Source organism: Phyllostomus discolor, chromosome 1, assembly GCF_004126475.2.
Source record: "Phyllostomus discolor isolate MPI-MPIP mPhyDis1 chromosome 1, mPhyDis1.pri.v3, whole genome shotgun sequence".
NCBI lineage: Eukaryota > Metazoa > Chordata > Mammalia > Chiroptera > Phyllostomidae > Phyllostomus > Phyllostomus discolor.
In genome coordinates this window covers 110648428-110672923 of record NC_040903.2, presented here as the reverse complement: position 1 = coordinate 110672923, position 24496 = coordinate 110648428, and the positions used below count along the sequence as shown (strand labels likewise).

Below are 24496 nucleotides of genomic sequence, written 5' to 3'. Positions count from 1 at the left end.
ATCTTAGGCAGCATCTGCTCCTGGGATCACATTGGGAATTTGCTCATAGAATCATAGTGGGTGTCTGCTCATAGGGTCATACTGAGTGTATGCTCCTGGAATCATCATGGGTGTCTGCTCATAGAATTCTATGGGGTGTCTTCACCTGCGATCCTAGTGGGCATCAGCTCTTGGAACACCAATGGTCGTCTGTTCATGGGATAACAGTGTATGTCTGCCTTTTGGATGTCCCAAAATAGAAGACATGGGATAATAGAAGACATCTGCTCCTGGGATCTATCTGCTCATGGGATCAAAGTGGGTGTTTGCTCATGGGATCAAAGAGGGTGTCTGCTCATGGGATTAGATTGGGTGTCTGCTCATGGAATCAGAGTGGGTATCTGTTCATGAGGTCATAGTGGACACTGCTTCTGGGATGATAATAGCATCTGTTCCAGTGATCCTAGAGGTCATCATATCATGTGATTATATTGGGTGTCTTCTCATGGGATCATAGAGGGCAGCTGTTCCTTGGATCCTAAGTGACATCTGCTCATGAAATCATAGGGCACATCTGCTCATAGGATAACAGTGTGTGTCTGCTCATGTCATAATTGTGGGAGTCTCCTGGGTTGGGACAGCCACCATGGCTGGGGAGCACCTGTGTGGGGCTCTAGGCCCCTTTGATTTTCCCAAGAAAAACCACCAAATCAGATATATCCTGATGGCCATTTTCAGACAGAAGTTGGGTAGTTGTTCCCTTGACACTGCCCAGGGAAAGGAGACACATGAACACTGCAGGAGTACTCCTAATTTTATAAACAGAAAATGAAAGGAAAGAGAAAAAAATACTAGGATACCTTTATTCTAAGGTATCTCTAATTTGTGCAGTTATGTACATGTATTTTGTAGCTCTCCTTAGATTCAGTAGTGCCATGGGACAATAGATACTGGTATTTAGTTGGAAGGCAGAAAGGTCAGAGGAAAGGGCTTTATTTAACTCAAGTATTTCAGAAATTTGGAATCCTTTATTTCTGCTCCATTTTCTTAATCATAGACTGAAGCAGAATAAGACTTCAGTTCTGTACTGCCATCCAGTTTTATAATACATTTTATACAGACTGACAGTCCTTAAAAAAGAGCTATTTTTATGCAGCAAGCAAGATCAAAGAAGGCAAGGGAATCATTTGATGACAATGGGAAAGAAGAGAGGAGGGCACTACTTCTGATCCCGACAGGATCACAGCACCTAGCTCTGTGACACAGGAAGAATAAACAACTGATTCCTTACTCTCATTTCTCAAATGATTGTGGTAAGATGTCAAGTCAAATTTAATATATAGAATAATAAAGATTGTTACATATTCTGAGTCACTTGGTAATGACAATAATGATAATTTTTTTAAAAAAATTCCTTTTTGTGTGATGATAAATGCATTCCATTATTTACTTAGATGTGTAAGCTCTCACACTAGATTTGTTATAAGCTGGTGAGCGCTGACAAATTATTTTTCCCACAGAATTATAACCACCCATTCCAAGACAGTATGAATATATTGTTGAATTACATTAATACACTTTACCATTTTATCAATCACATAATAAAACAAATTATCAAGTATGCAAATACTAAGGTACACATCTCAAAAGGCATATAAAATGATACAGACACTGGCCTGCAGTGTCCGTGGCATTGTGGATGAGATGAGACAAATTCACATGGGCCACCGAAGTCCTGTGGAGGAAAAAGGACTGCATGGCCACTCTCTCAAGGGGAGAGTGCCCTGACCCTTGCTTTGACAAGCTTTAATTGGCTTTCTAGTAGCATAAATCAAAGGTTTTCATTCATTATACCTAGGTTTGCTTTAGGTAATTACTTTTTACAGATAGCAATGGAAAGGATGTTACTGATTACTTTTAACAGATTAACAAGGAAAAAATGTTGTAAATGCAAGGTAACAATAAGAGTACTTGGTCTGGTTACACTTCAGTCCTTGGGAGAATTAGCACAGACTTCAGGAAGTTACTTTAAAGATATGCAGTAAGCATTTGCTGCCTCAACTGAGAGTCAGGGAATTTTAGCAAGAGCAAGACACAAAGCAGCCTAGGTATAATGCAGACCTGATTTCCCACAAGAGAACCAATCCATGGGTTTGGCATCCTGCATGGCACCACACACCTACGGGCTTTCCCATATGGCTGATCTATACTTGCCATTCCAGGTGGATAGGTTCCCTATAATAAAATATCAGATGTCTGCTCAATTCATTAGCAGAAATCCACTTTTTTTTGCAAGAGAGGGTGGGAAGGAAAAAATCACATGTCAAACAAAAATTATTTGGTAAACAACTTCAGAATGCCTAAAAACAAATACAAGAATTTCAGAACTTTTATGGTTAAGAATTGTTTCAGCTACAACAAAGCATCTCTACCTTTACCTTTAAAAATATTTAATAAAGAGTGTTATTCTACATGTTCCACCCAAGAAAAAGGCAGAATTTTACTAAAAATGCTCAATAGCATCCTCCCATTCTTTTCTCAGTCCCTCCCTATAAGTTGCATCCCAAGTGCAAACATTAAATTAACTCTAAGGCTTTTTTTCTGGAGACATTAAAGACATGTGCTTCTGTACAATGTAGATTTTCAAAATAGAAGCTTTCCATAAAAGCACAAAGTGAGATTAATGGGAAAACATTAAATAATCACTAACACTTGGTATAAAAATAAAAATGTTGAGCAAACCTGATATATGCTTGTATGAATGTGGGAGATGTAAACATAAAGTAAGTAGGCAAATAACCATATAGGCCCTACTTTCTATGTTTGAAATGACTGAAAGGATAAAACACAAAATATCCAGAGTGTTCATAGTTCCTGGGATTTTAGTTCTGTAAGTATTGTGCTGGACATGTTGGCAACTAATGTTTCTAAATCTCTTATATTGATATGATTTTGACATGGGAATAGATTTAAAGATATAATTCACTACTGCATTATTTCAGAAAAAGTCCATTGGTACAAATTACAAGCACATTTTAAAGCTGAACAGTAAGAATCTTTTGCTAAGTGTCATAATCAGTTGATCAAAACCCAAATGTAGAAGTTGCAATTCTGTCAAGCTTGTGGCCTGGTAAAACTGCTTTTTAATTCTCCTATGGGAGCTTCATTAGATTTATTCACCAAGCCAATATGTTGGCTAATGTGTGTGACAAATTAGGTCCTATCTCAAGTTCCACTTCCAAGGCAATGGCATCAGGCACATCTTTTATTGAATGCAACAGTTGTTTCTATGACCATTGGAGTCTTTGAAGTGCAGCTGCATTTTAGGATGATACTTCTCCAAATATACAAAAGTTGCTTGCTGTTAAAAGCTCCATGCTGCCTTTGTCTTATGAATTGCACTGCATCTTCATATTTCATTTCACCTTCAGTTAATGCTAAGGCAACAATCACCAGAGCTCTCCCAAAGCCTGCAACACAATAAACAGCAATACAACAACCAGGTTGTTCACAAAACTTAATTTTTACAAGACCTAACCAGTTGTCAGCCCTCTGGTTGGATGATGGTACACCATCATCAAAAGGTCAGTGAAGAACTTGGATGCCTTCTTTCTCCACAAGAGTAGTATCATGAGTTGCTTCACATACTCTAACTATTGTGGAAATGCCATACTTCTTAAGTTCCTCTGTAAATTTGTTTAAGGTCACATTGGTTGGATTGTGTATAATAAAAAGTCTCATGTTCTTATATATGACTTCCACAGGAGCTGCGCAGTTCATTCGAGCCATGTTAATTTAGTTAAAAAACACTCAATAGTGTTATGAAAGAATTTAAAAATTGGATACAGAAATGGCGCAAAGAAACCGAGTCTACTTCAATATACTCCACTTGAAATTCTTGGTGCTCTGAGTATGAAATTGGGAGTAATGGGAAATGAAATGAACCTCCTAACAAGAAGCAATAATTCTTTAAGCCAGTAATACTGAGGCAGCAGAAAAAAAGTGCAGTGAGGACTACCCCATCCAAGTTAGAACTCTTGTAAAATGCTCTGCAGATTTCAGTTCAACATTCGTGTCCAGGTTAACCACTCTTAAAGGGTCTTCTTGGTGAAGTAGTAATGAATTTCTACCATTCACTTGTCTTCATAGAGGTTGTGTTGTGCCTGGCAGTAATTTCCACTGCCATTCAGAAACTCCATAAATGTGTCCAACAACACCACAGAATTTAAGAATATGTTTATTCATTGAAGTTTGTAGCCTAATTATACAGCTGATGCTGAGGTGGCAGCAACATGGATGGCAGAGGTGGCAGCAGCTGCAGGGCAGGGGACAGCAGTGGTCATGGTGGTGAGGCAAAGCCTTTGCAGTGACGGTGGTATCAGACTCTACCATGCAATGAATGACTTCTAGTAGAGCACCTAGGCCAAGCTGGCTCTCAGTCAATTGAGCCAATACTTTGTTTTAAAAATTTCTTGGCTTGACTTCCTGGAGTGGAGTGAATTCTTTATATATTTCAAAGATCAAATCCTTGCCCAAGGTATTATTTGCAAATATATTTTCCCATATGGCCAGTTTCCTTTTCATTTTGCTGATGTTTTCTTTAATTGTGCAGATTTTTATTTTGATGAAGTCCCATTTGTACTTTCCTATATGCCAGTTGTTCTAGGGGATATATCTGGGAAAATATTGCTGCATGGAATATCTGAGATTTCCTGCCTATGTTCTTCTCTAGGACTGTTATGGTGTCGTGACTTATATTTAAGTCTTTTATCTACATGGATGGATCTGGAGATCATTATGCTAAGTGAAATAAGACAGGCAGTGAAAGACAAATACCATAGGATCTCACCTATAAGCAGAACCTAATCAACAAAACAAACAAGCAAGCAAAATGTAACCAGAGACATTGAGATAAAGTAAGCAAAGGGGAGGGGGGAAAGGGATAATTGGGGAAAATAGAGGAAGGGTCCTCAAGAAACATGTATAAATGACACATGAACAAAGCCAAAGGGGGTAGGATGGAAGGTGGGAGGAGGGCATGGGTGGTGGGGGGAGTAGAGGAAGGAAAATGGAGACAATTGTACTTGAAAAATAAAAAAAATAATAAAAATTTTTTGGTTTGAGAGTCATTTAGTTTACTAGAAGTGTCAGAACTAGATTTGGTGGTCAAGCAAGGCAACATCTCACCTCCGGTAAAAAGAGCCCCCTTTGTTGTACAAATATGCAAATCTAAACAGGTTTTCAGATTTCACTCTCTAAAATGTTAGCCTGAATGCAGATGGAGTTTACAGAAAGAAGGATAACCTGGAAGTTCATGGAGGTAAGGAGAGATCTCCAGAGGCTCAGTGGCTGAAAGGCTGGGCAGGCAGTGTTGGGGTCATGGTCTAAGTGTCTAGGAGTAAAGTCACAATCTAGTAACAGACCAGCACAGACAATGGATTCAGGCAATTTGATAGCAGATGGTAAAGAGAATTAAGGATCTGACAATGTGTCTGAGGAGGTTTACAGTTACTACATTTGTACCCAAAAACATCCCTAAAAAGTTTTTTAATGTTACTTTTATAAAAGAAAATAAGTTTAGAAAGGTAAAGGTTTTGATTGATGTCTTGCAGTAACCATGTTGTAAAGCAAGGATTGACACCAGGCCTCAGTCCTGTGCCATTCTGGACATAGATTAAGGCAGAATAGACAAATCCAATATTCATTTTTCTAAAATCAATTATCCAACAGATCCTCATTGACATGGAAAAGGAAAAACAAACCACTTCCCTGGAGGGGCTCACAGTCTTGTAAAAACAAGTAGAGAAAATAGTCATCCCCAGTGTGGTCAGCTGAGACTGAAGGAAGACTAAGACAGAGCCTGCCTGGGGCCACGGGGCTCAAGAACTGCCCAACCTGGGGGCAAGGACAGGGAAGGCTTCCAGACCTGAGAAGTTTGACCAGTCCTAAGGGAATAGTGGCTAGCCAGGCAATAAAATGGGAAGGCAGAGGAAACTTTGACATGTGCCAAGGTAACAAAGGAGCTAAACTGTAGGAAATGAAGACATTTAGTATATCTGGAACTCAGTGCAACTGAGTAACAGAAGGAACAAATTAAGCTGGCAAAGGATGCAGGGCCTGATCATCAGGGTCCCTGTATGCACACAGAATCCTTTACCCTAAAGATTCAGGGAAGACTTTGAAAGATTTAAAGCAGGAAAATGACATGATTACATTTGTATGTTAAATTGATCCCCCTGCACCAAGGGTGGAGAATAGATTCAAGGGTGCGAGGGACACACAGACAGGTTGTTCCCTACCTCCCATATTCTCCTTCTTTGTTCTTAACAGATTTTGCTCCATTGACTTGTGGGTTAGCCTGCATTTATTCCTCCAGAACTAGAATCCCCACCCTGTGCTCTGCATCATCTGGCCTTACTTGTTCTTTGGCTTCTGTTGGGGTCCAGCCTTTGAAGGCGTTGGCACCTGGGTGCCTCTCAGGCTGCCTGACTGTGGGACTTTCCCACAGCAACAACTCTAACTGAGTTTCAGTAACTCTGTTCCCTCTATGTGCATCTCAGGTGCAGTGATGACACTAGCTTCCCACAATAACTAGTCCCAGGGAGCTACACCATTCTTTGTTGGCCCTTGTAACCCTGATTGAAACTCAGCAATTTGCCCCTTTAATTATTTTGGAATTGAATAAGCCATCCAGTTCTTGTAGAGACTATCTCCCCATCCCCACTTCCAAAGGACAACTCTGGTTAATCTAATTTGTCAATAAACCTCAAGCATTCCTTTGACAGGTGTTCTTGATCCAGGGATTAACAAATGACTTCATTTGCACCAATAAGCTTGTAGAGAAAGATGCAGATTGCATGCTTAAATGAGATCTCTCTGTGTTTCTATCTCAGTCTCTTGTTACTTGTCTTGCTTACCGCCACTCTCTTTACTGAACAGGCAATTCCCATTGCCATGAGCCACCACAAACAGCACCTTAATGAAGCTGATCTTGAGAAGGGCAGAGTGGAGGGACAGAGTGAAAGTGGGTTGCTCATGTCATCACTTAGCTACTGATGATACTGTGGGCCTGAGCCACCTCTACCTTTGGACTCACAATTTGACATAATTCATTTTCCTTTTTTTAAGTCAGTTTAGGCCAAGTGTTTGTATCACACATAGCCTAAAGTATTCCTAAACATACTAAGGGTAAAAAGAATGGAAACAAAGAGACACAAGAGACTATTACAGTTGTCCAAGCCATAAAAAGAAAACACAAAGGAAAAAAGAGAGAGAGAGCCTGAATTATGACACCCAGCAGTGTTAATGATGGAAGGAAAAGAGCCAAATGCTCAGTCAATGTCATTTCTCTATGTTGCATGAATGATAAATAAATATAATTACCAGACTTCTAATCCAGATAAAAGCCAAACAATAGGTAGAAATCATCATGCTGTCTAAATACCATGCTGGAATTTATTTCAGAGATCAGATGTGAAGATAATATAAATAATATAAGCAGTCATGTTTAAGATTGCTTAATGATTTCAGGTTATTTTAAAATACTGTTTCAGTTTGTACAGATATATCATTGTCCAAATTTTGAGACAAGTAGTCTTGTGTCAGTTCTAATTATTATTATTAAATAGTATAATGGCAACAATGCTTGATGCCACAGATGCATTACTTATGTGTCAAGTGAAATGTGATTTTCTATAATTAATGGTCACACATTTCACATTTTAAGCCCTCCAATGCTGCATTTTAACCAATAAAACCTATAGTAAACCTTTAAAAGTTTGTTAAAGAATTCTTTTATAAATAATATTATTCTTCAAATGTGTTTCAGATTTGTAAATGCCTGTTTTTGACTCTAAACGTTTTTTTCTTAAAGTGAGACAAAGCTTTAGAAATCCAATCTCTTGAAATTACATGATCAGTCAACAAATATTTATTTTTATGTGACATTTTAAGATATTTCTCCAGGTGCTCTGGTCAAAAAGTCCTCAGATATTTTTTCCAACCATCTAATTAAAAGAGTACTACAAATAAGCTTTACTAAAAATAAAAAATATGATAAGTGAATAGATGCATTAAATATACAAAGTACAAAATCTCTGGGAGCTTATAGTAGACAGAGATTACATGAGATTAAGCTAGTCAGCTATAGCAGATACTATGGATTCCATTGTACAGCTCTTTCCAAATGCCTTCCAAGAATACCAATGGCAAATTTACAATCTGTATTGTTCAGGCTTTTTGCAGCTCCAGGGCATAAATGGTCTAGGTGCTGCCACAAAGCCGTACAAATGTGAGAAGTCTGCCCCAGGAAGAAGAAATCACACACACAGTTGGCTGTTCCTACTATGTAGTGGCATAAATGTGGGCTTCTAGGGTAATTCTGGTTGAAGCTATCATGCCCTTTCCCTGATATAACAGGTTCCAAATGTCATGAGGCTATGGAAGTGAGGTTTTTACTACATTCCACATCTTTTGGCTGCTGTGATTACTAGTGTATAGCATCCCACCTGGTTTTCTGACCTATCTAGGGTTTCTGTAAGTTGCTTAATACTCACTAATAACTCTCTCCTTTCTTAAACTAGCTAGAGAGAACTCAGCCTGTCACATGAAGTCACGGAAGACTTTATAAAACAGGAAATTTGGGCTAGGCATTTGAAAGTTGAGGAGAATTTGAATTCAAAAAGAGAGAGAAGGGGAAATTCCAGGTGACAAGAGGAAGAAAAGAAGCAGTGGGGGGTGGGGGTACACATGGAAAATAAAATAGTGAGACTAGAGTAAAGTGCTTACATTGAAGAGGCGTGGCAATGAGATGGAATAAGAGGTCAAGATTAGACTGGCCCCCAGATCTTTATCCCACAGAAACTAACATAGGCTCTTGGTTCTTACCCTAAATCCAACCCAAAGGGCATCAAAGAATAGGTAGATATGATGTTCAAACTTGAAAACAAAAGTAATCTAAGACCAGGAATAAAAATATAGATAGTATGTAAAAAAGCATGAATAAAAGAGAAAAGTCATAATTAAATTCTAATAATAATTCAGACACCATAACATAATAGCTAAAGATGTGAAGCCATGCCAGATTTGCTGAGCTTATATCTCACCTTTGGCTTTATCATTTACTTGCTGTGTAACCTTGAACAAGTTCCTTGGCTTAATTGTACTTCAGTTTCCTCAATTTTAAGGAGCATATATTTCATCTACCTCATAAGGTTAATGTGAGGATTAAATGTGTTACTATATGTAAGTTACTTGGAACCATGCCTGGTAGCAGTAAGTACTACACAATAGTTTATTATTATAATTAATACATAAATTTGTTCAACTTATTGATGAAAAGTATATATTACTCAGATTGAATTAAACAGCTTAGACAATAATTTTTTCTTCTCAAAATTTAAGAATACAAAGATTGAAAATACAGATAAAAATAAAAATAAATCATAAATAAATATGCATCTAATAATATAACTTGTCGGAGACATTTAATACACTCCTCTCAGAAAGTGATTAATTAAATTGTCAAAATTAACATACATAGAAGATTTAAACAGCATAACTAATAAGCCTGAAATATTAGATATACATAGAATCTTATACCCACTAAATATAAGAAATATAATTTTTAAGGACACATGTAATATTTACAAATATTGACCATGTATAGACCACAGAGTAATCCTCAATAAATTACAGAAAAAAATAGTATTGCATGAGCTATGTTTGCTAATCATGAAGAAATGAAAGTGAAACTCATTAGCAAATAGGTTAGCTAAAGAAAAAGTCCATATGTCTGAGTGCAAAATACTACTAGATTTTATTTGAAGAAGACATTATAAAAAAATTTGAAACACTTACAGCCAAACAATAAAAATAGTTCTGTGACTATGCATGTGATAAAGAAAATATGATACTAAAATAGAAATTTGTAATTCCAGAAACAGTATCAGAAAACAAGAAAGATCAAAAAGAAACCAAAGTGTATGCCTAAAGTGTGAGCAAAGTGTATACCTAAATGTATGGTTTATTTGTCCTGAAAGCTTTCTCCACAGCTATAATTTAATAAAGGGAAATTTAAGGAGACATACAAACTCTTAATTTTTTTCTTATCAAAAATCTCAGTTTAGAACTTCTGGCCAAGATGGAGGCATAGGTAGATATGCTTTGCTTTCTCACACAACCAAAAGAAGGACAGCAACTAACTTAAAAGCAAAAAAACACGCAGAATGGCCAGAGAATTGAGTTGTATGGAAGTCTGACAACAAAGGAGTTAAAAAGAAATATTCATCAGACAGGTAGGAGGGGTGGAAACAGGAAGCTGAGGTGGAGAGGACAGGTGGCAAGGTGACAACTAGAGGGCCAGGTGGTCCCACATTTATGTGGGAATAAACCAAGAGGAACAACTGAGAAGCAAGACAGACCACACAACCCAGAGTTCCAGTGCAGGGAAATAATGCCTCAAAACTTCTGGCTGTAAAATTCTGTGGGGGTTGAGCAGTAGAAGAAACTCTCAGTCATACAAGAGAGTCCACTGGAGAGACCCATGGGGTTCTAGAATGTATACAAATAAACCCACCCACTTGGGAATCAGCACCAAATGGCCCAATTCATTTGTAGGTAGTGGAAGATACCACTGGAAGTGGGACAAGAGTTGGCCAAGTAGCATTGTTGCCTCTCTGACCCCTCACCCACATACAGAACCACAACATAGCAAAGTGGGTTGCCCCACCCTGGCCAATACCTAAGGCTCCACCCCTTACATTGTAATAAGTGTGCTGAGACAAAGAAATAAGGCCTAAATGAAAGAACAGATCAAAACTCCAGTAAAAGAACTAAGCAATGAGGAAAGAGCCAACCTATCAGATACAGAGTTTGAAACACTGGTAATCAGGATGCTCACAGAGATGACTAAGTGTGGCCACAAAACAAAGGAAGAAGTGAAGGCTATACAAAGTGAAATGAGGAAAAATACACAGAGAACCAAGAGTGAAGGGAAAGAAACTGAGACTCAAATCAACAATTTGAAACAAAAGAAAGATAAACATTCAACTGGAACCGAATGAAGAAAGAAGAATTCAAAAAAAAAACGAGAAGAGGCATAGGAAGCTCTGGGAACTTTAAATGTACCAACATCCAAATCATAGGCACGCCAGAAGAAGAAGAGGAAGAGCAAGAAGTTGAAAACTTATTTGAAAAAATAATGAAGGGAAAACTTCCCAAACCTGGCAAAAGAAACACACATACAAGTCCAGGAAGCTCAGAAAGTACCAAAAAATTTGGACCCAAGGAGGAACAGACCAAGATACATCATAATTCAATTACCCAAGTTTAGATAGGGAGAGACTCTTAAAAGCAGCAAGATAAAAGGAGTTACCTACAAAGGAGTTCCTATAAGACTATCAGCTGATTTCTCAAAAGAAACCTTGCAGGCACGAATGGGCTAAAATAAACATTCAGCACCATGAATGGCAAGGATCTACATCCAAGATTACTCTATCCAGCAAAGCTATCCTTTAGAATGGACAGGCAAATAAAGTGCTTCCCAAGTAAAGTCAAGTTAAAGGAGTTCATCATCACCAAGCCCTTATTATATGAAATGTTAAAGAGACTTATCTAAGAAAAAGAAGATCAAAATTATGAACAGTAAAATGACAACAAATTCACAACTATCAACAACTGATCCTAAAATAAAAAAAAAAAAACTAATAAAACTAGAATAGGAACAGAATCACAGAAGTGGAGATCACATGAAGAGTTATCAGTGGGGGACGGAGGGTGAAGAATGGGGGAAAGGGAACAGGGAATAAGAAGCATAAATTGTAGATACAAAATATTATAGGAAATAAAGAAGCCAAAGAACTTACATGTACAACCCATGGACATGAACTAAGGGTGGAGGGGATGGGGGAGTTGCAAGGCAGAGGGGAATAAAAGGGAGACAAAAATGGGACAACTCTAACAGCATAATCAATAATATATACTTTGAAAAAAGGTCTCACTATATGTTATTTCAGGCACTTGCAGCACCATGTTCTTAAGAATGTTTATTTTTCATCACACTAGTAAGACTCAGTAGTCTGACTAATTTCATTGACCCTTCTTTTCCATCTAGCAACACAGCACCAGCTGCAAGATTCAGCCAGCACCAGCTCTTGCTCTCAGACTTCTGTGCCAGAAACCTTCATGAAGTCACCTGATTCCATTTCCCAGGCAAACTCAGACAAACAAGACCAACATGGTTTCTCAGGTCTTTCCATTCTCCTGGTCCTAAGTATTTTTATTTCTCCTCACTATTTTCAAAATATTGATTTGGAAAATTTTGATGATTAGAACAATAAATCATCTAGTTTCCACTTGTATAAAATTTCCTTCTTTCTTTAAAAATCAAAAGATATATAAAACATAAAACAGGACTAAATACTCTCAAGTATGCATATATAGAATATATCTATACATATACACATATATTTATATGTATAAATATATTAGGAGGGACAACATTTAGTACTGTCTTGCTCTAAGTTCTAAAAAAAAAACAATGATTCCAAATGACAAATATCCCTGTCCTGAGACATTACAATCTAGTTAGGGCTGGGGGAAGAAGCAATAAACAAAATAAGTCAGTATATCATATAGTAAATGATGCTAAGGGGAAAAGTAAAGCAAGTAATGTCTAAGTAGTGCCAAGAGTTAGGAGAGAAATGGATGGCAATGATTAAAGGACACATTTAGAGCTTAAATCTGACTCTAGTCAGAAGACTTTATCATCACTCTCCAATAAATCAATAAATACCAAAACTGCCATTATTATAAATACCTGTTTTCCTTCATCCTTTCCCCATTTTTTATCTTTCTTTTACATTTTTTATTTTAATTGTTGTTCAAGTGCAGTTTTCTGTCTTTTACTCCCATCCCAACCCACCCCCCAGTGCTCCCCACCTCCCTACCATTTACACCCCCTAGTTTTTGTCCATGTGTCCTTTATACTTGTTCCTGTAAACCCTTCCCCTTTACCCCTGAAATTCCTGCCCCTTTCCCCTTTTTAAGCAGCCACCAATTTTCTATAGTTTATTCATTTTTAATGACTTTACAATCCATTTTTCATTTTCATTCTCCATATGTAGACATTCTTTTCCCCTTTCCTCACCCCAAAACCCAAAAGGTGCTCCCATCTTTACCCATCCAGAGAACCTCTCAGGAGCCTGGCTGACACTTTTGGCTTCTGCATTCTATCTTATATTGTCACAACTCTCTTTGTGTACCCAGCACTCACTGCTATAAACTCTTGGTGTTTGAGTACAAAGGAAAATCTCAAGTGTTAATGCTTTAGGGATGAAATTTTTTCTGTATGAAAGAATGTGAATGATTAAAATATTATAAACTATTGAAGCTGTATTATACAATTCTGTAGTTGGCATGAAAAAATGTTTCATGAAGCCTCCTAGATATCTGAAGATTTTCTCTGTAGCTTTTGAAGCCTCAGATTCCTCATCTATAAAATGAAAGGTTTTGAGATCAGAAGAAATGTAGGCAGTTAAGAGAGTTTCAGAGTAAGGTTTTGGAATTTTCCTGCTTCCCAGAAATGGGTAATTCAGAATTCACCTAGTTGTAGCTGTACACATCTGCCTTTGTGGCCAAGAACATTTTCTAGAATATAACATTTAGCCACCTAAGAGCAAATCCTCACTTTTCCCTTTCTATTATAAATCAGTCAAATACAGGAACAACTCAAAAATATTGCAGATTTGATTCCAGACCAACAAAATAAAGCAAATAAAACAAAGAAGTGAATAGTAATCATTTTGTTGGTGGAGTTTCTTGCCTTCAATTTGTAAAAAATTCAACATCCTAAGGAAAATCTAGATGCCAGCAGAGCATGTAGAAATTACATTCACCTCCTTCCAGGAAAAAACTGAAATTACAACTAAAATATGGAACAATCAACCTGAATAACCAACTGAAGACTAGCTTAATAGAGGTCTTATAAACAAGGATTTACTAGCCACATTGGAAGGTAAGGCAGAGACAGGGATAGGGCAGGCTTTGTACCCACATGCTATGGCTAAGAATCCAGAAGGATATCTCAGCTGCAAAGGTCACCCCTGAGGAGCAAGGGGGTTCAATTCCACAGCAGGCTCCCCAGCACAGATCACCAGAGTAAGGAAGAGGCAACCACATAACATCTGGTTGTGACAATCAGTGGGGATTCTGTCTGCCAAGGAAAGACAGGAACTGGCCAGAAACCCAGGCTCTGTTTTTAAGGGCTAGCACACAAAATCTCTTTTGTAGCCACTCACCCTGGGCTCTGACACAGGGAAAGCAACTCAGAGCACACTAGACTAATGTGAGGAGAGACTTGGTTGTATGGCTCCAGGGGGAAAGCTGAAAAAATAGCTGCCATGGTCCCTGTACTGTATTGCTCTCTCACATTGTCCACAGATGCCATCACTCTTGGGTCAAACATTAGCCTTCATATGACACCATCATGGGACAATGCAAATAGCCCCTTCTGACTCCCTGTCATTCAACCCTGCCAAGCTCGCAGCCTGTAGTGCCGAGGACCAGGGAAACTCCAAGGGTGCCAGAGAATGTGTTGTTTGGCTCTGAGGTGGTGGCCATTTTCTCCCCTTTCCCAGGAGCCTTACTGGTGCCCCACCTGCATGGAATATCCACTAGCCCTACCCTCCCACTCCTGGCAGCCTCATATTGCTGAGCTCTGGCTCTATAGGAAGTCCAGGGAGATTCCAGGACTGACTGAGTTGTGTGGCTCTAGGGTGAGCACCATTTTGGGCTCATACAACCAACTGGCAAAGAGACCTCCTTTTACAAGGCCAAATCTTGCTCTGTTTGGGCCTCATAAACTCTGCTGGGTTGATCTTGGTGACTCCCTGGGAACTCACTCCACAACAAATTTCTGCAGGCACCCAGCAAGTGGCAGCTGGCCTTGGTAATTCCCTGGTACATTTGCTGAGGAGCCTCAGTCCTAGCCCTAGCACTGATTTTAAATCAGTATCAGTTTGGCAACTACCACTCTCCCCTACCTAGTGACTCACTGAGAACTTACCTCACACAATTCCTATATAGCCAAGAAGCTTTTTCAGTGAATGAGTCTAATAGGTAACCAGCAGATAAAGGCTGGCATTTTCTTGACCTGCCCCCTAGCTCAAAGTCAGTGGAAGCTGACATTGGTACATAGCTTGGCCCTTCCCACATATACACTCAGGCCCAGAAGTGGAAGCTTCAAACTGTGGATTGCATTGTTGATCCAAACAGATTGCCCAGGGCTAGTATAGGCAGTGTCTAATATTGTGTTTCACAAGAGTTTCTCTTCCATGATACCTCAGAACAAACACACACAGTGCAGGGCTTCATACAACATCAGACTAGGAGCCAATTCACTCCACATCTGGTACATACAAAAGGAATATCTTGACAGGCAACAGACCATGCTGAGGTGAATTCCACTTCATGTGGTCAGCATCTACACAGCACCTCATACACTTTGGTTGAGAATAACCCTCACAATCAGCCAATCTGAGGTTGTTTGACCCAATCATATGGGCCAGAGCAGATAAGATTCAACTACAAAAGGAGGTCTCACATAGGAACATTTCTGGAATACCCAGATCAGGTGATCAGGGAAACCATGCCACTGGTATCCATAGGACACCTACTACATAAGGCTGCTATACTAAAGTTGAGAGACATGGCAGATCTGCCTAATACATAGAAACATGCACAGAGAGGAGGAGAGGAAGACAAATTGAGGAGATGGAGAAACATGACCCAAATGAAACAACAGGAGAAATCTTCAGAAAAAGAACTAAATGAAATGTCAGCAAGCAATCTACCAAACATAGAGTTAAAATCCATGGTTATAAGAGTACTCAAGGAATTGAATGAGAACTTCAACAGTGTTAATAAACAACAGAGAAGCTATAAAAAAGAATGTGTCAAAACTGAAGACTACAATATCACAAATGAAGAATACAGTAGCAGGAATCAACAGTCTAGGTTAGATAAAGCAGAGGATTAAATCCGTGATTTGAATGACAAAGTAGCACAAAACACCCAATCAGAGCAGGAAAAAAATATTTTAAGAAATGAAGCATTTAAGGGACTTTTGGAACAACATGAGAGAGACTTCCATCCAAGATGGAGGTGTAGGTAGACATGCAATGCTTCCTTGCAAACCAAAAGAAGGACAACAAGATATTTAAAAACAAAAAACCAAAACTGCCAGAAAACCAAACTGTATGGAAGTCTGACGACCAAGAAGTTAAAGAAGAAACATTCATCCAGACCAGCAGGAGGGGCAGAGATGGGCAGCCAGGTGGAGAGGACTCCTGGCAAAGAGGGAGCTGGAGGACCAAGGTGGGTGAGGCAGCAGATGGTGGACCAGGCAGTTCCACATTCATGTGCAGATAAACCAGGAGGAATGACTGAGGTATGAGACAGACCATGCAACCCAGGATTCCAGTGCAGGGAAATAAAGCCTCAAAACCTGTGACTTAAAAAAAAACCTATGAGGTTTGAGGCAGCGGGAGAAGTACCCAGCCTCACAGGAGAGTTTTTTGGAGAAACCCACAAGGTCCTAGAATGTACACAGACCCACCCACCTGGGAATCAGCAACAGAAGAGCACAATTTGCTTGTAGGTAGGGGAGGAAGTGACTGAAAGTCCTCTAAGAACTAAGCAATTGGAATTGTTACTTCACGGACCCCTCCCCCACACACAGTGCCATAGCTACATGGGTTGCCCCACCCTGGCAAATACCTAAGGCTCTGCCGCTTACTACATAACAGGCTAGCAGAGACAGAAAAAAAAGGACCAAATGAAAGCACAGATCAAAGCTCCAGAAACAATACAACTAAGTCATGAAGAGATAGCCAACCGATCATATGCACAGTTCAAACACTGGTAATTAGGATGCTCACAGAAATGGTTGAGTATAGTCACAAAATAGAGGAAAAAGAGAAGGCTATGAAAAGTGAAATAAAGGAAAATGTACAGGGAACCAACAGTGATGGGAAGGAAACTGGGACTCAATTCAATACTTTAGACCATAAGAAAGAAATAAACAGTCAACCACAACAGAATGAAGAAACAAGAATTCAAAAAAATGAGGACAGGCTTAGGAACTTCCAGGATAACTTTAAATGCTCCAATATCTGAATCATAGGGGTGCCAGAAGGAGAAGTAGGAGAGCAAGAAATTGAAAATTTATGTGAAACATAATGAAGGAGAACTTCCCCAATCTGGCAAAGGAAGTGGACTTCCAGGAAGTCCAGGAAGCCCAGAGATTCCCAAAGAATTTGGACCCAAGAAGGAACACACCAAGATACATTATAATTCAATAACCCAAGATTAAATATAAAGAGAGAATCTTAAAAGCAGCAAGAGAAAAGGAGGGCATTATTTACAAAGGGGTTCCCATTAGACTATCAGCTGTTTTCACAAAAGAAATATTGCAGGCAAGAAGGGGCTGGAAAGACGTATTCGAAGTCATGAAAGACTAGGACCTACATCCAAGGTTAATCCATCCAGCAAAGCTTTCATTTAGAACAGAAGGGTAGATGATGTGATTCCCAGATAAGGTAAAGTTGAAGGAGTTGATCATCACTAGGCCCTCATTATGTGAAATGTTAAAGGGATTTATCTAAGAAAAAGATCATCAAAACTATGAACAGTAAAATGACAACAAACTCACGACTATCAACACCTGAACCTAAAAAAAAAATAAAAAATAAAAAAATAAAAAAACAATCAAACAACTAGAACAGGAACAGAATCACAGAAATGGAAATCACATGGAGGGTTATCAGCAGGGAGGGGGAGGGGAGGAATGGAGAAAAGAGACAGGGAATATGTAGCATAAACCGCAGGTAGAAAATAGACAGAGGGGAGTTAAGAATAGTATAGGAAATATAGAAGCTAAAATACTTATATATACATGAAGGGGGTGAATGTTGGGGTGGTTCAGGGTATAGGGGAATAAAGGAGGGAAAATAGGACAACCATAATAGCATAATCAATAAAATATATTAAAAATAAAAATTAAAAAAAACATGAGGCATGAAGACATTAAAATTAAAATGGAAAAGTGAAAACCAAAAAAACCCCACAAATCTCTTTTTTAAGTATTTTTATTGATTATACTATTACAATTTCCCCATTTTTCCCCCTTGGTCCCCTCTCTGCCCTGCCCTCCCTCCATCCCTTTAACATTCTCCTCCCTTAGTTTATGTCCATGGGTTGTACATATAAGTTCTTTGAGTCCTCTGTTTCCTATACCATTTTTATCTCTCCTCATCTATTTTATGCCTACTAATTATGTTTCTTCTTCCCTGTACCTTTTCCCTCATTCCTCCTTTCCCCCTCACCACTGAAATCCTCCATACAATGTCCATTTCTCTGATTCTGTTCCTTTTCTACTTGTTTTCTTAGTTTTTTTTCATTGTTTTTCTTTTTGTTTAGGGTCATTTGTTGATAGTTGTGAGTTTGTTCTCATTTTACTGTTCATAGTTTTGATCTTCTTTTTCTTAGATAGGTCCCTTTAATATATCATAAAATAAGGGCTTGGTGATGATGAACTCCTTGAACTTGACCTTATCTGGGAAGCACTTTATCTGCCCTTCTATTCTAAATGATTGATTTGCTGGATAGAGTAGTCTTAGATGTAGGTCCTTGCCTTTCATGATTTTGAATACTTCAATACTTCTTTCCAGCCCCTTCTTGACTGCAAGGTTTCTTTTGGGAAATCAGCCAATATTCTTATGGGAACTCCTTGGTAGGTAACTGTCTCCTTTTCCCTTGCTGCTTTTAAGATTTTTTCCTTATCTTTAATCTCAAATAACTTAATGATGACGTACCTTGGTGTGTTCCTCTTTGGGTCCAACTTCTTTGGGACTCTCTGGGCTTCCTGGACTTCCTGGAAGTCTATTTCCTTTGTCAGATTAGGGAAGTTTTCTTTTATTATTTGTTCAAATAAGTTTTCAATTTCTTCCTGTTGTTCTTCTCCTTCTGGCACCCATATAATTGGGATATTGGAATGTTTCAGGTTATCCCAGAGGTTTGTAAGACTCTCTTCACATTTTTGAATTATTGGTTCTTCATTTTGTTCCAGTTGATGTTTATTTTTTCCTTTTGTTCCAAATCATTGCCTTTTAGTCCTGGCTCCCTTCCTGTCACTGTTGGTTCCCTGAATATTTTGCTTTATTTCATTTTTGGTATCTCATTTGTTTTTTTTCATTTTTTTACCAAGCTCAATCAGATCTGTGAACATTTTGATTACCAGGGCTTTAAATTCTCCATCAGATAGGTTGGCAGTCTCCTCGTGGCTTAGTTCTCTTTCTGAGTTTTGCTCTGTTCTTTCATTTGGGCCATATTTCTTTGTCTTGGGGTACCTGATAAATTGTAAGTGGGTGGGGCCTTAGTTATTCACGAGGGCAGGGCAAACCTCTTTGCTGCACTGCTGCAATGTCTGTGGGGGAGGGACCAGACAGGGAATATGCAGTTCACCTGCTTGTCTCTAGCACACTTTCCAAGGGACTCTCATATGAGATTAGGAGTTTCTCCCACCACAACAACTGCTGTAGTCCATAGTCAACTCTGAGTCTCAGTTTCCCCTTAAGTCAGCCCAGACCCCACAGCCTGCCCTGCCCTCCAGGTCCATTGCCTCACCTCAGTTTTTCTGAGCTGGCCCACTGGGTCTGCTGCCTCACCCTGGCTTTCTGAGCTGGCCCAAATGGTCTAGGGCCTTATTGATATGGTTGTTCTGGTTGATTTTTTCTTTAATTCCTTGGTTGTTGGAGTTCCATGCAGTTTGATTTTATGGCACTTCTGGTTGTTTATTGATTTTTGATTGGCTATTATCCTCCTTTTGGTTGCATGAGGAAGCAAAGCATTTCTATGTAAGCCTCCATCTTGGCCAGAACTCTCATGCTAGTTGCCCACAAATCTTAAAAGCAGTAAAAAAGAAAAAGACAGTTGTTTATAATGTAGCTCCAATAAAACTGACAGCTGATTTTTCTAAAGAAAGTTTGCAGGCCTGAAGGAATTGTCACAAAATATTCAAAGTGATGACAAGCAAGCACCCATAACCAAGATTACTATACCCAACAAGGCTATAATTTAAAATTGAAAAAGAAATAGAGAGCTTCTCAGACAAAAAAAAGGATTTCAGTACCACCAAACCTGTATTACAAGAAATGTTAAAGGAACTTCTTTAAGAACAAGAAAAAAATAAAGTTATTAAGTATAAAAAGGCAATAAATGCATACCTATCAATAATCACTTTGAATTTAAAAGGTTTAAATGCTCCAATTCAGAGACATAGGATAGCTAAATAGATAAGAAAAATAAGACCAACTACATACATGCTGTCTACAGAAGACCCACCTCAGAATGAAAGACATACAGAGACTGAAAACAAAGGGGTGAAAAAAAAATACTTTAAGCAAATGGAAATAAAATAAAAGCTGGAGTAGCAACAGACATATCAAGCAAACTTTAAAACAGAGGTTATATTTAAGAGATAAAGAAGGACACTACATAATGATAAAGGGAGAAAATTAACAAAAGAATGAAACCTTTTAAACTTTTATACACCCAACATAGAAGCACACAAAAATATAAAGCAAATTTTAATGACCAAAAGGGAGTGACCAACAGTAATATGGTCATATTAAGGAATTTTAACTCTCCATTGACACCAATGAATCAATCTACCAGACTAAAAGTCAATAAGAAAACAGTGCCCTTAAATGACACACTAAGATAGTAGCTTCAAACAACATCTTCAGAGCATTCCAGTCAAAAGCAGCAAAATATATAATCTTTTCAAGTGTACATAGAACACTTTTCTAGGATAAACCATATGTTACAACACAAAACAACTCAATAAATTTAGTAATATTAAAATAATAACAAGCATTTTTTCTGACCTACAAGTATAAAACTAGAAAAAGAAAAATACTGAAAAACATAGAAACACATAGGAGACTAAATAACATGTTACTAAACAATGAATGGGTTAACAAGAAGTTAAAGAAAAAATCAAAAAGATACCTTAAAACAAAAGGAAATGAAAGACAACAATCCAAAATTTATGGGACACTGTGAAGTAATCCTAAAAAGAAAATTTATACCATTTCAAGTCTAGCTCAAGAAACAAGAAAAATCTCAAATAAACAATCTAACCTTACATGTAAAGGAACTAGAGGAAGAAAAACAAGCAAAGAGCAAAGTGAATACAAGAACTGAAACAATAAAGATGAGAGAAGAAATAAAGTAGTCTTAAAAATATGAAAGATTAATGAAACCAAGGGCTTGTTCTTTGAAAAAATAAACAAGTTGAAAAATATTGAGCCAGATACATCAAGAGAAAAAAAGGAAAGATAAAAGTAAATTAAATCAGAAAAAAAGAAGAAAAGTAACAAATGGCAACACAGAAATACACAGGATTTTAAGAAAATATTACAATTACTATACATGTGAACAAATTAGGAAATCTGGAAAAAATAGATAAATTCCTAGAAACATACAATCTTCCAAAACTGAATCAAGAAGAAACAGAAAATCTGAAAAGACACATTACAAAAATAAATGAATCAAAGCAATAATAAAAAAATTTCAATAAAAAAGCCCTGGACTGGATGGGTAGCTTTACAAGTTAATTTTCCCAAACATTCAAATGAGAATGAGCACCTGTCTTTCTCAAACTATTCCAAAAAAAATTCAAGATAAAGGAAGATTCTCAAATTCGTCTTGAGAACCCAGCATTACCTAAAACCAGGTAAAGACACCAGAAAAAAATTCCAGGCCAATATCCCTGATGAATGCAGATGTTAAAATCCTCAACAAAATATTTGCAAACTGGATCCAGCAATTCATTAAAAAGATCATGCATCATGATCAAGTGGGATTTATTCCAAATATACAAGGTTGGTACAATATCTTCAAATCAATACACTTGATATACCACATAAACAGAATGAAGGATAAAATCCACATGTTCATGTTAATAGATGTAGAAAAAACATTAATAAAATCCAGCATGCATTCTCAGCAAAGAGAGAATAGAGAGAGCATACCACAACATAATAAAGGACCTATATGAAAAATGTATTGCCAACATCATACTTAATGGGGAAAAACTAAAAGTGTTTCCCTTAAGATCAGGAACAAGATGGCAATGTACACTTTACCACTGTTATTCAACATAATACTTCAAGTCCTAGCCACAGCAATTAGAGAAGAAATAAAAGCCATTCAAATGGAAGAGGAAGAAATATAACTGTCATTATTTGTAGATGACATAATCTGCAATCAATATAGACAACCTTAAATTCCACCAAAAAAATACTAGAACTGATAAATGAATCCAGCAAAGTGTCAGAATACAAAATTAATATTTAGAAGTCAGTTGCATTTTTACACCAATAGTGAAATATCAAAAAAGAAACTAGGAAAACAATTCCATTTACTGTTCCAAAAAAAATACCTAGGAATGAATTTAACCATGGAGTTAAAATGCCCACACCCAAAAAGTTATAAGATATGGAAGAAAAATATAGAAAATTATATAAATAAATGGAAGCATGTATCATATTCATGGTTAGGAAGATTTAGCATCATTAAAATATATATCAACCCAAAGCAATCTATAGAATCAATGCAATTCTACCAAAATATCAATGGCATTGTTCACAAAACTGGAACAATTCAAAAATTTATATGGAACCACAAATGACCCTGAATAGCCACAATAATCTTGAAAAAGAAGAATAAATGTGGAACTATCACTACTTGATATCAAACTATACTACAAGACTATAGTAATTAAAATAGTCTGATACTGACAATAAAAACAGACATATTGATAAGTGAAAAAGAATAGAGATCTCAGAAATAAATCCATACCTATAGGTCAATTAACATATGACAAAAAAAGGCAAGAACACACAGTGGGGTTAATATTGTCTATTCTAATAAAGGTTTCTGGGAAAATTGTATAGCTGTATGAAAAAAATGAAACTAGGCTACCTTCTTAAACTATAAACAAGAATAAACTCATAAAAAAGATTAAAGATTTAATTATAGGACTCAAAATCATAAAACTCTTAGAACAAAGTATAGACAGTGAAATCTCTGATATCTCTCTTAGTAATATTTTTTGTGATATACCATCTTAAAAAAGAGAAGCAAAAGAAAAATAAGCAAATGGGACTACATAAAACTAAAACATTTTTGTACAATAAAGGAAACCATTAACAAAACAGAGATCCCACTGAATGGAAGAACTTATTGACCAATGATACATCCATAAATTTTGAAGACCTCATACAACTCAACACCAAGAAAACATCCATTTAATAAATGGGCAAAGTGCCTTAATAGACACTTCTCCAAAGAAGACATACAGAAGGCCAATAGACATATGAAAAGATGCTCAATGTCACTAATCATCAGAGACATGCAAATTAAAACCACAATGGGATACTACCTCACACCTGTCAGAATCTCTATCATCAATAAATCCACATATTTATTGCTGTCCAGTGTTGTTGAAGATGTGGAGAAAATGGAACCCTTGTGCATTGTTGGTGGAAATTCCAATTGGTGCATCCACTGTGGGAAACATTATGGAGGTTCCTCAGAAATTTAAAAATGTAACTGTCTTTTGACCCACTGATTTCACTTTCAGGTATATATTTGAAGAAGCTTAAAACACTAACTGGAAAGAATATGTGCACCCTTATTTTCATTGCAGCAATATTTACAATAGCCAAACTATGAAAACAACCAAATGAGCATCAATAGACTGGTGGATAAAAAAGCTATGGTACATATATATGACATCTGTCCAGAAGGTATTCAGCCATATAATATAAAAAATAGAGACATTTATTGAAGAAGATACCAGATACAAGAAATGTTGTACATAAGACAATGAGTGATATCTTAGTCCCCTTCAAAGTAAGCACCTTGGGACCTCAAATGATTCTCCCATTCACCATCAGGTGCCCCATCTGTTTCCCTGAATCTCTTCAATGGTTAGAAATCTCTTCTCTTTCAAAGGTGATATTAGTTTTGGGAAAAGCAAGAAGTTGCAGGACACCTACTCTGGGTTGTAGGGGGGCTTGAATCATCTAAGTGACTTGATGTTTCACCAAAATTTCTGCATAAGATGTGATGCATGAGCAGGGGTATTGTCATGATGAAGCTGCCAATCACCAGTTGCCCATACTACAACCTTCTGAATCATCTGAATAGTTTCCATGGAGGAATGTCCAAGTTTAAGCCAAAATTTGATGCTGATTCTTTGTTCTACTTGCTCAGTCATTTTGAATGCCATGGCCATGCTCACTCAACTTTGCCTACTGCCCTCACTGACTAGTACATTCATCATTGTTCATGTATGCTCATTCCAGTCCTTTCTCCTTGGCTGCCAGATTACAGCAATGTCATGCAAACTGTTCTTGTTATATTAACAATGGCTGGAGCTTTTCCGGAC

The 24496-nt window shown here is 37.5% G+C and overlaps 1 long non-coding RNA gene and 1 pseudogene across 1 annotated transcript; both read right to left on the bottom strand.

Moving 5' to 3' along the window:
* Positions 1 to 2231: 2231 nt before the first annotated feature.
* On the bottom strand, positions 2232 to 23784 carry LOC118500981. The gene is made up of 3 exons (XR_004903555.1): positions 23774 to 23784; positions 20102 to 20105; positions 2232 to 2328 (listed from the first exon to the last, which is right to left on the bottom strand). It is a non-coding gene; the product is annotated as an uncharacterized LOC118500981 (long non-coding RNA).
* Positions 3096 to 3943, bottom strand: LOC114493167 (annotated as a pseudogene).
* Positions 23785 to 24496: the final 712 nt, after the last annotated feature.